At 46.8% G+C, this 9,758-nt stretch overlaps 1 non-coding gene across 1 annotated transcript; it reads right to left on the reverse strand.

The window, feature by feature from the left end:
- Nucleotides 1–1,889: 1,889 nt before the first annotated feature.
- Nucleotides 1,890–1,996, reverse strand: LOC145533641 (U6 spliceosomal RNA). The gene has a single exon (XR_014074222.1). It is a non-coding gene; the product is annotated as a U6 spliceosomal RNA (small nuclear RNA).
- Nucleotides 1,997–9,758: the final 7,762 nt, after the last annotated feature.

Raw genomic sequence — 9,758 nt, forward strand, 5'->3', positions numbered from 1 at the left:
TGCTGTGGGTTTGTCATATATAGCTTTTATTATGTTGAGGTATGTTCCTTCTATTCCTGCTTTCTGGAGGGTTTTTATCATAAATGGATGCTGAATTTTGTCAAAGGCTTTTTCTGCATCTATTGAGATAACCATGTGGTTTTTTTCTTTCAATTTGTTAATGTGGTGTATTACATTGATTGATTTGCGGATGTTAAAAAAACTTTGCATTCCTGGGATAAAGCCCACTTGGTCATGATGTATGATCTTTTTAATATGATGTTGGATTCTGTTTGCTAGAATTTTATTAAGGATTTTTGCATCTATGTTCATCAGTGATATTGGCCTGTAGTTTTCCTTTTTTTGTGACATCTTTGTCTGGTTTTGGAATTAGGGTGATGGTGGCCTCATAGAATGAGTTTGGAAGTTTACCATCTTCTGCAATTTTCTGGAAGAGTTTGAGTAGGATAGGTGTTAACTCTTCTCTAAATTTTTGGTAGAATTCCGCTGTGAAGCCGTCTGGTCCTGGGCTTTTGTTTGCTGGAAGATTTCTGATTACAGTTTCGATTTTCGTGCTTGTGATGGGTCTGTTAAGATCTTCTATTTCTTCATGGTTCAGTTTTGGAAAGTTATACTTTTCTAAGAATTTGTCCATTTCTTCCAAGTTGTCCATTTTATTGGCATATAGCTGTTGGTAGTAGTCTCTTATGATCCTTTGTATTTCTGTGGAGTCTGTTGTGATCTCTCCATTTTCATTTCTAATTTTGTTGATCTGATTCTTCTCCCTTTGTTTCTTGATGAGTCTGGCTAATGGCTTGTCAATTTTGTTTATCCTCTCGAAAAACCAGCTTTTAGTTTTGTTGATTTTTGCTATGGTCTCTTTTGTTTCTTTTGCATTTATTTCTGCCCTAATTTTTAAGATTTCTTTCCTTCTACTGACCCTGGGGTTCTTCATTTCTTCCTTCTCTAGTTGCTTTAGGTGTAGAGTTAGTTGATTTATTTGATTTTTTTCTTGTTTCTTGAGGTACGCCTGTATTGCTATGAACCTTCTCCTTAGTATTGCTTTTACAGTGTCCCATAGGTTTTGGGTTGTTGTGTTTTCATTTTCATTCGTTTCTATGCATAATTTTATTTCTTTTTTGATTTCTTCTGTGATTTGTTGGTTATTCAGAAGCGTGTTGTTTAGCCTCCATATGTTGGAATTTTTAATGGTTTTTTTCCTGTAATTGAGGTCTAATCTTACTGCATTGTGGTCAGAGAAGATGGCTGGGATGATTTCAATATTTTTGAATTTACCAAGACTAGATTTATGGCCCAGGATGTGATCTATCCTGGAGAAAGTTCCATGTGCACTTGAGAAAAAGGTAAAATTGATTGTTTTGGGGTGGAAAGTCCTGTAAATATCAATTAAATCTAATTTGTCTATTGTATCATTTAAAGTTTGTGTTTCCTTGTTAATTTTCTGTTTAGTTGATCTATCCCTATGCGTGAGTGGAGTATTAAAGTCTCCCACTATTATTGTGTTACTGTTAATTTCCTCTTTCATACTTGTTAGTATTTGCCTTATATATTGTGGTGCTCCTATGTTGGGTGCATATATATTTATGATTGTTACGTCTTCTTCTTGGATTGATCCTTTGATCTTTATGTAGTGTCCTTGTTTGTCCCTTTTCACATCCTTTATTTTAAAGTCTATTTTATCTGAAATGAGTATTGCGACTCCTGCTTTCTTTTGGTCTCCATTTGCATGAAATATGTTTTTCCATCCCTTCACTTTCAGCCTGTGTGTGTCCCTAGTTTTGAGGTGGGTCTCTTGTAGACAGCATATATAGGGGTCTTGTTTTTGTATCCATTCAGCAAGCCTTTGTCTTTTGGTTGGGGCATTCAACCCATTTACATTTAAGGTAATTAAAAATATGGAACGCTTCACGAATTTGCGTGTCATCCTTGCGCAGGGGCCATGCTAATCTTCTCTGTATCGTTCCAATTTTAGTATATGTGCTGCCGAAGCGAGCACGCCCTGAAGAGTTAATGACAGTGTGCCACAGTGATATCACCACATGTGACCCGATCCGTCGTTAAAACAGGAAGTGCAATTAAATCTCAGCACAGACGGTTACGTTGCTCACGATTTGCCCAGTAGAAAAGTACATAAAAAGTTAGGGAAATAAAAAGGCAACACCACCGGCACTTTTCAGAGAGAGTCCCCTGCCGGAGGTAGGTTCAAAACTGGTGTTCGGAGGGAGCTGGAACGGCCCGCACTGCACACCAGAAGGTCTCCTGTGTTCTCTGTGAGCGGGGTGGACCCAGGGTCCCTGCATCAGAGAGCTCCATGGGCTGGAACAGCAGGTGAGCCAGGCTTTGCTGACAGGGTCGGTGTAGACACAGAACAGGAACAGATGTTCTGAGCTTGTGGGGCAGGACTGCCTTCCCCAGCATACTCTTCACTTCCCCGTAAGGCTGACCTCAGAAGATTTCTTCAGGATGTGGACAAAAAAAACAACTGAATTGTCAAGCTGCTAAAACCCTGCCAGACAGATCCTTGGCGAGCAGTCCACGAAATGTCCAAGGGGTGGCTGCCAGCCTGTGTCCCACCCAGAGAACCCCTGCCCTCCCGAAGGAGGGTGAGACCCAAGATTCCTATCCACACACTGGGCAGGAAACAAGAGCTCTCCCCCATCTTCACTATTATCATTCTTACTATTATTATAATGATCATGATGATATACTGGGTGATCATTGTAATAATACTCAGAGGGCATCAGAGGATGAGATGGCTGGATGGCATCACTGATGCAATGGACATGAACTTGGGCAAACTTTGGGAGATGGTGAGGGACAGGGAAGACTGGCGCGTTGCAGTGCATGGGGTCGCAGAGAGTTGGACATGACTGAACTACTGAACAACAGCAGCATATACTGGGCATGTCTCCATGCTGCCCATTTTCTCCTTTTCTTCTCAAAATGTCATCTCATTTATTCCTTAAAACAAATCCTTGGGGTGAGTCCTATTGAAACCCCTCACCACCAATGCAGAAACTATAGCTTTGAGAAGGTGGGTTCCCTGCTCACAGACACCCAACTGTGACAATTCCAGAATTCCAACCCATCGCCCATCACTTTCAGTCCTCAAAACCACCTCCTGGTTATGCCATCCTGCCTCGCCCACGCCCTGTGCACTCCCCACCAAGAATGTATATGCTCCCCACCTGAAACACTGCCTGGAACAGAGGGGAAAAATTCACCCCCTTCCTAGTTCCAAATGACTGTGGGTCAGCGAAGTGATCCTAGGATGAATTCTGCCAGGAGTCAGTACTTACTCATCTGATAGTAGTTCCTTTAGACCCCTGCTCCCCTCTGGGGAAGCCATTGTCCAAGGTGACTCAGAGGACATTGGTACATCTTGTGAGGAACCAAGTTCTTGCCTCAGATCACTTTGGGCAAAAGCCAGGTTCTGTTTCATTTCATTTTCTTCTGACAACAAGCCTAATTTATCCCCTAAAGCAGGGGTGTTTACTGTGAAGAAACAGACCATGTGGGTGAAAACAGGAACTGCTGCGCGGGCACACCAAGCCTTAACACACCTGCTTCTGTGGTCCGCCTTGGCCAGGGAGCCAGTGACCGAGGCCAGAACAGCCCACGCTCAGAGCTGCTGCAAGGCTGTCTTGTATTTAGACCCATTGTGACTGACCTACTTTCCTACTTCCTCTTATTTTTTTTTTTCCTATTTTAATGCCTTTCCTACGATCTCCAAGCATCTGGACAGATGAATATGTGATCATTCCTATGTTTTTTAAAGACACTGTTTGCAACAAGGAGAGTCCAAAATAATGTCAATATCCACCAACTTCAAAATAGATAAAGTGTGGTATGTTCATTCAGTGGTCCACTCAACTGTGGTTAAAGTTGACATGTTAACTGTGTGTCTCAACAAGGCTAAATCTTTAAAAACAAACGGTGCTAGGGAGAGAGTGTGGAGTTAGTGTCTGATGGGAACAGAGTTTTGGGCAAGATTCAAAATGTCAGGGTATAGATGGTGGAGATGGTTGCCCAACAATGTGAATGTGATAATGCCATTGAACTGTACCCTTAAAAATGGCTAAAAAGGCTAAATTGTATGTTCTGTGTATTTTACCACGATAAAAAAATTAAAAAGCACAGGACTTCCCTATTGGTACAGTGATTAAGAATCTACCTGCCAATGCAGGGACACAAGTTCAGTCCCTGGTCTGGGAAGATCCCACATGCCTCAGAGCAATGAAAGCCCGTGAGCCACAACTACTGAGCCCAAGTGCCTAGAGCCTGTGCTCCACAACAAGAGAAACCACTGCGGTGAGAAGCTCACACACTGCAAAGAAGAGTAGCCCCCATCACCGCAACTAGAGAAAGCCCGTGCTCGGCAACGAAGATCCAGCATAACCAAAAATCAATAAATAAAAACACTTTAAAAACACCGTGTGTGCTGTACTTAGTCACTTAGTCATGTCTGACTGTAGCCTAGGAGGCTCCTCTGTCCGTGGGATTCTCCAAGCAGAAACACAGGAGTGAGTTGCCATGCCGTCCTGCAGGGGATCTTCCCAACCCAGGGATCAAACCCAGGTCTCCCTCATTGCAGGCAGATTCTTTATAGTTTGAGCCACCAGGAAACATTGTAAAACACTGTAATATGTATTTAAAAAAACAAACACAAGGATCATTTGTAAATAATCTGAGGTAATTACACTTCTGATGTTTGAAGTACGTCATAATATAAATAAGTACGTAAATAACTAGAGGTGAACGTATTTACCTCATCCCTTACCCTAAGAAATCCTTTAGGTAAACAAGCATCTTCTAAAGCACAGATTACCGAGAGTTTTGGAGTTCATGTTCATGAGCGTTAGTGCCCACCCCTGGCTCTTTTCCACCAGGCTGGTGGGAAGTGGATCACACAAGTCAAGTCTGTGGGTCACAGCCCAGAGGCAGAATATTGTGTTGACCTGGTGTCCAAAGGGAGCATGCAGGTGAAAGATGGGAGGGACAGGAGCCCCTACACTTGACTCCCCTGTGCCTGGCTAGTCCTGGGGGTTGTCCTCTTCAGAACCAGGAAACATCTGACACCCATACACAGCCCAGGTTCATGAAACTAGGAGTCACTCAGACACCCACTCAAACTCACTGACCACCACAGGACCACATGAGTTTTCCGACTCTGAGGCTTTTATGAAAGTAGTGAGGAAATCGCCTAAAAATGGACCCAAGATGGACTCAAGATGCATAGCTATCCCACTTGTAGGAAAGATGTCCCTGAGTTAGGTTTTTCCCAAACAGTCCTGGGAGCCGAGGGTGAAGATTTCCAGTGACCAGCAGGTTGAGGAAGAATCATCAAGGCCCCCAGGTCTCTAGACCTGTGTTTGTTCTGCCATGAGCTGCCCACGTCATTCCAGGTGCCTGGCCCCCTGCATCACGAGCCCTCCACATTGCGAATTGCCTGGTCTCTGTCATTCTGGTCACCAGTAGCTGAGATGAGAATGCAGACACAAGCAAACGCAGGCAGGTGGGCATCTCTGTGTGCCAAGAAAATGGGGTTTATGGGTACTGGACCTTGAATTTTCCATGTCATGCAATATTAATATTATTTTGAATTTTTTTTTCCCCAACCATCTAAAAATGTAAAAATTGCAACCAAGCAGGACCCTATGGGGCTTTCCTGGGGACAGCCCTGCCCCCACATCCTGGGCCTGCCTCTCATTTATAGAAAAGCTGGTCTCCCAGGCTGCCCTGTATCACCAAGGAGCCGGCTCAAGCACTTAACGATCAGGACGATAGATTCACAGGAGGCCTAGCTCCTCCCCGAAGGACACAGATAGCAGTATCCCAGACACATTCCTAAACTGTCTGGGAGACACGATAACCACCACCAGAGGATAAAGAGCTAGCTGCATGATGGCTAGACTGCAGCCATGACACCGGCTGAACATCCCAGGGGCCCTGCATATGTGACCTGCGTGATTCCCAGAACTGACCTCAAGGAAACGGGAACAAACCGACCCTGGAGTTGAAGATTAACTGCGCTTAGAACAATCAAGATGATTGCTGAGCTGCCTGTGCTGTTTTGCACGTAGCCCCCACCACACCCCCCTGAAACTTCCCGAGTTTTCCTTGTAAAACCTCTTTCCCTGTAACTGACAAAGGGGAGACAGTTTGGGGGGATGCTATTCCACCATCCCCCCAGGTTGACAGCTTCCTAAATAAAATATCCTTTTCCCACCCGTCCTTGTCTCTAGAACATTGATTTAAAAAAAAACCAACTTCTTATCTTATATTGGAGTATAGCCGATGAACAATGTTGTGATAGTTTCAGCAGCACAGCAGAGTGACTCTGTCATACATATATGTGGATCCATTCTCCCCAAAGTCCCCTCCCATCCAGGCTGCCATGTAACACTGAGCATTGACTTCTTTTTTTTTTTTTGCTAATTCAATTTATTTATTTTTTATTTATTTGTAATTGGAGGACAATTGCTTTCCAATGTTGTGTTGGCTTCTGTTGTACAACAACACGAACCAGCCATAAGCATTGACTTTGGAGTGACGAGCTCACTTGCAGGTCCAGCCGACAACCTCAGCCATGCACAAACAGGTGAAGCCTGGTTTGTTCCAAGCATCATAGGCTGCCAACCCAGCCTAGACATCCAGAAAGATCCTTGAGCCAACCCCACGAGATGCCTCCATGAGGGCATGGGAGGAACAGTGGGAGGAAGAGAAAGAAGGAGGAAGAAGAAGGAAGAGGGCAAGGCTCTCCCTGTGGACACTGCCCAGCCCCCTGTGGTCAAGCTGGTCATTTCACTGTCCACTCAGTCACAGCAGCTGAAATGGAAGCATCAGTTCCAATAGCGACACTTCTCCCAGCTCCTGTAGGAGGCACCTCACTGGTCCTCACAGCCGCTGAGGCCACTGCCCTTATCCTGTCATTGGGAGGAGAAAACCGGGACACGGACACCAGAAGAAAGCTGCCCAGAAGGACAACGGGGTGGGCTTGGCAGCCGGCATGGGCATCTGGTCTCAGCCTCGGTCCCCCCAGACCCATGAACCTAAGTGCTGGCCCCAGGGGTATACATGGCACCTCCCTCTTACCCTCTCATCCCTGCCCTTCTTCATACATCACTTCTGCCCTTGACCTTCTGACCCCAAACACAGGAGCACAGGGTTTCCCTCCCCGAAACACCAAGGAAGCCCTCCAGGGAACAGCCTGGCCTCATTTCCCCCTGCAGCGCTGCCATGCTTCTGTGACAGTCAAGCACTGGTGTTCTCAGTCGCAGAGTTACAGGTGAAAGACAAGCCCCGTGACCAAGAGACCAGTAAGTTAAGTTTATGTAGAACCAGGCCTATCTGGGCCGACGGTGATGATAACCAACAGGACACAGGCTCTCATTTGAGGATCGAAGAGGATGGCCAGAGTGCATCTTTCTCTGGAAGGCACCGCCATGGACATGGGAATTGTGCTGGTCTGAACTGTGATGTTGGAGAGGACTCTTGAGAGTCCCTTGGACTACAAGGAGATCCAACCAGTCAAACCTAAAGGAAATCAACTCTGAATACTCATTGGAAGGACTGATCCTGAAGCTGAAGCTCCAATATTTTGACTGCCTGAAGTGAAGAGTCGACTCATTGGAAAAGATCCTGATGCTGGGAAAAATTGAAGGCAGGAGGAGAAGGGGACGACAGAGGATGAGATGGTAGGATGGCATCACCGACTCAATGGACATGAGTTTGAGTAAACTCCGGGGGTTGGTGATGGACAGGGAGGCCCGGTGTGCTTCAGTCCATGGGGTTGCAAAGAGTCGGACATGACTGCACAACTGAACTGAACTGAGTCTTTTATTTTGTCAAACTTTGCCCTGACCATTTAGAATATGTGTCATTGTTTACAGCTCTCAAAAAATAAGATCTATATGTTTCATGGAATTGTTCAGGGTGAAGCAAAAGCTGAGTGACCCAGAGGCATAAACTGCCCATGTCTGGCGGCCTAGGAGGGGAAGGGGGCTGAACTATCACATTACAAAGTAAGTCACCCATCCTCCCCTTCACTGACCCCTCCCACCTCAATCAGCTCCAAAGCCATCCATCCCTGACCTGCCCAATTCCCTGTCCCTCAGTCCCAGCCCAAACCACCATCTGGCCAGACTTCTATAGAATCTTCCCCTGGGGCTTCATGTCCCTGCTACTCCCCTACAGGCTCCACCCCAAAACCAGAACCCACATCTGTCCATGGGGTCCAGCACAAGAACAGGCACTGAGGCAGCCCCAAGGGAGGGAGGGTGGGGACTGAGTTCTCTGAAGGCCTATGGTCACTGCTGACATGAGCTGGTAGACCATCCCCCTGGGCGGTGGGCCCCTCAGTGGTCAGTCTTAGGTCCTGGGGAGATGCCCACAGTCCCTGTTCTCCATGCTTCCCTTGATCTGTGCCCACAATCCCCTGCACCAGCCCTGCCCAGGTCACAGGGGCAGAACCAGACTGCAGCGGACCACTGTCAGCCACAACATCTTGTCTGTATGGGGCTCCAGCATACTGCCCGAATCATAATCAAATGAAAAGCAGTGGAATTTGTAAAGGAGAACTTCTAAAATAAGTGATATTGGACCTCCCTGGTGATCCAGTGGTTGAGACACGATGCTTCCAGTGCAGGGGGCACTATGAGTTTGATCCATAGATGGGAAACTAGGATCCTATATGCCATGCAGCACAGTCAAAAAATATATAGTGGACAGCAACAGAGGACTGGCTGCTGAGGCTCCTGCATCACAGAATCACCAGTTATCTGGTGCCCTGGGGAGGGGCCAGGGCTTGGCCTGTGACCCAGCACTCACGGCATATGCAGCAGCTCGGCTCTATCATGGCTGCCTCATGGCTTGAAGGGCCGGTTGATTTTTCATGAAGGACTCTAGGCAGGGCGGGTCCTTTGAACCATCACTCACCACTGGAGCTTGGCCAGGACCCTTCAACCCCACGCCCCTGCTTGCTGCTTCTCCTTCACCCAGAGGCAGCTTTGACTGCTGTTGGCAGAATCAGTCCCAGGGTCAGGACCTTGAACTTAGTCTGGAATTTGGGGCTCCACCTCTTGGCAGAGGACCATGGGAGTGGCCTTTGGTCCACCCTCAGGGCCTTCTGCCTCTGTGTTTTTAGAAGGAACTGCTGACTCTGCAACGGCCCTTCTCCCACTGACAGCCTGTGTGCCAGTGACATTGGCACAGCCAGCCACGTTTACCACAAGAGGTAAACAGCGTCTTCCCCAGTTGGCTCCAACGCTTTGAGAAGTGTTTTCTCTCTACAGTTTGCATTTCAAAGAGCTTTATTTTCTCAGCTGCTGGAACCAGTGGATTCTCAGTGATGGTCAGCCCTTCTCATGATGGAGAAGGAGACACAGCCAGCCTCAGGTCCCAACGACACCACTAGAACACGGTTCTGGTTTTCAGTAAATCTCCTTGAGCCTGGAAACAAAGAAGTCTTGCCCCATCACCCATATTTCTAATACCACCTGTGTGTGTGTGTGTGTGTGTAACCACCCGCCGACCATAGGACTCAGGGATCTCAAGTTGTAAAACCTATTGTTTAGTCAAGACCCCAGATCAACATGTCCTTTCATCAGTGCTTGAGGGGTCGATCTGAGCCCTGGGAAATCTGGAGTCCGGAGGCCGACGCTCCCTCCAGTCCCAGCTGGTTAAGCAAGAGCCGATTCCTGGGCCCAGTTCCTCCTTGGAGGGCATGAATGTGACCCCAGCTTGGTGGGTTGTGGGTG

This window comes from Giraffa tippelskirchi, chromosome 13, assembly GCF_054371585.1.
Source record: "Giraffa tippelskirchi isolate mGirTip1 chromosome 13, T2T-mGirTip1v1.2.pri, whole genome shotgun sequence".
Lineage (NCBI taxonomy): Eukaryota > Metazoa > Chordata > Mammalia > Artiodactyla > Giraffidae > Giraffa > Giraffa tippelskirchi.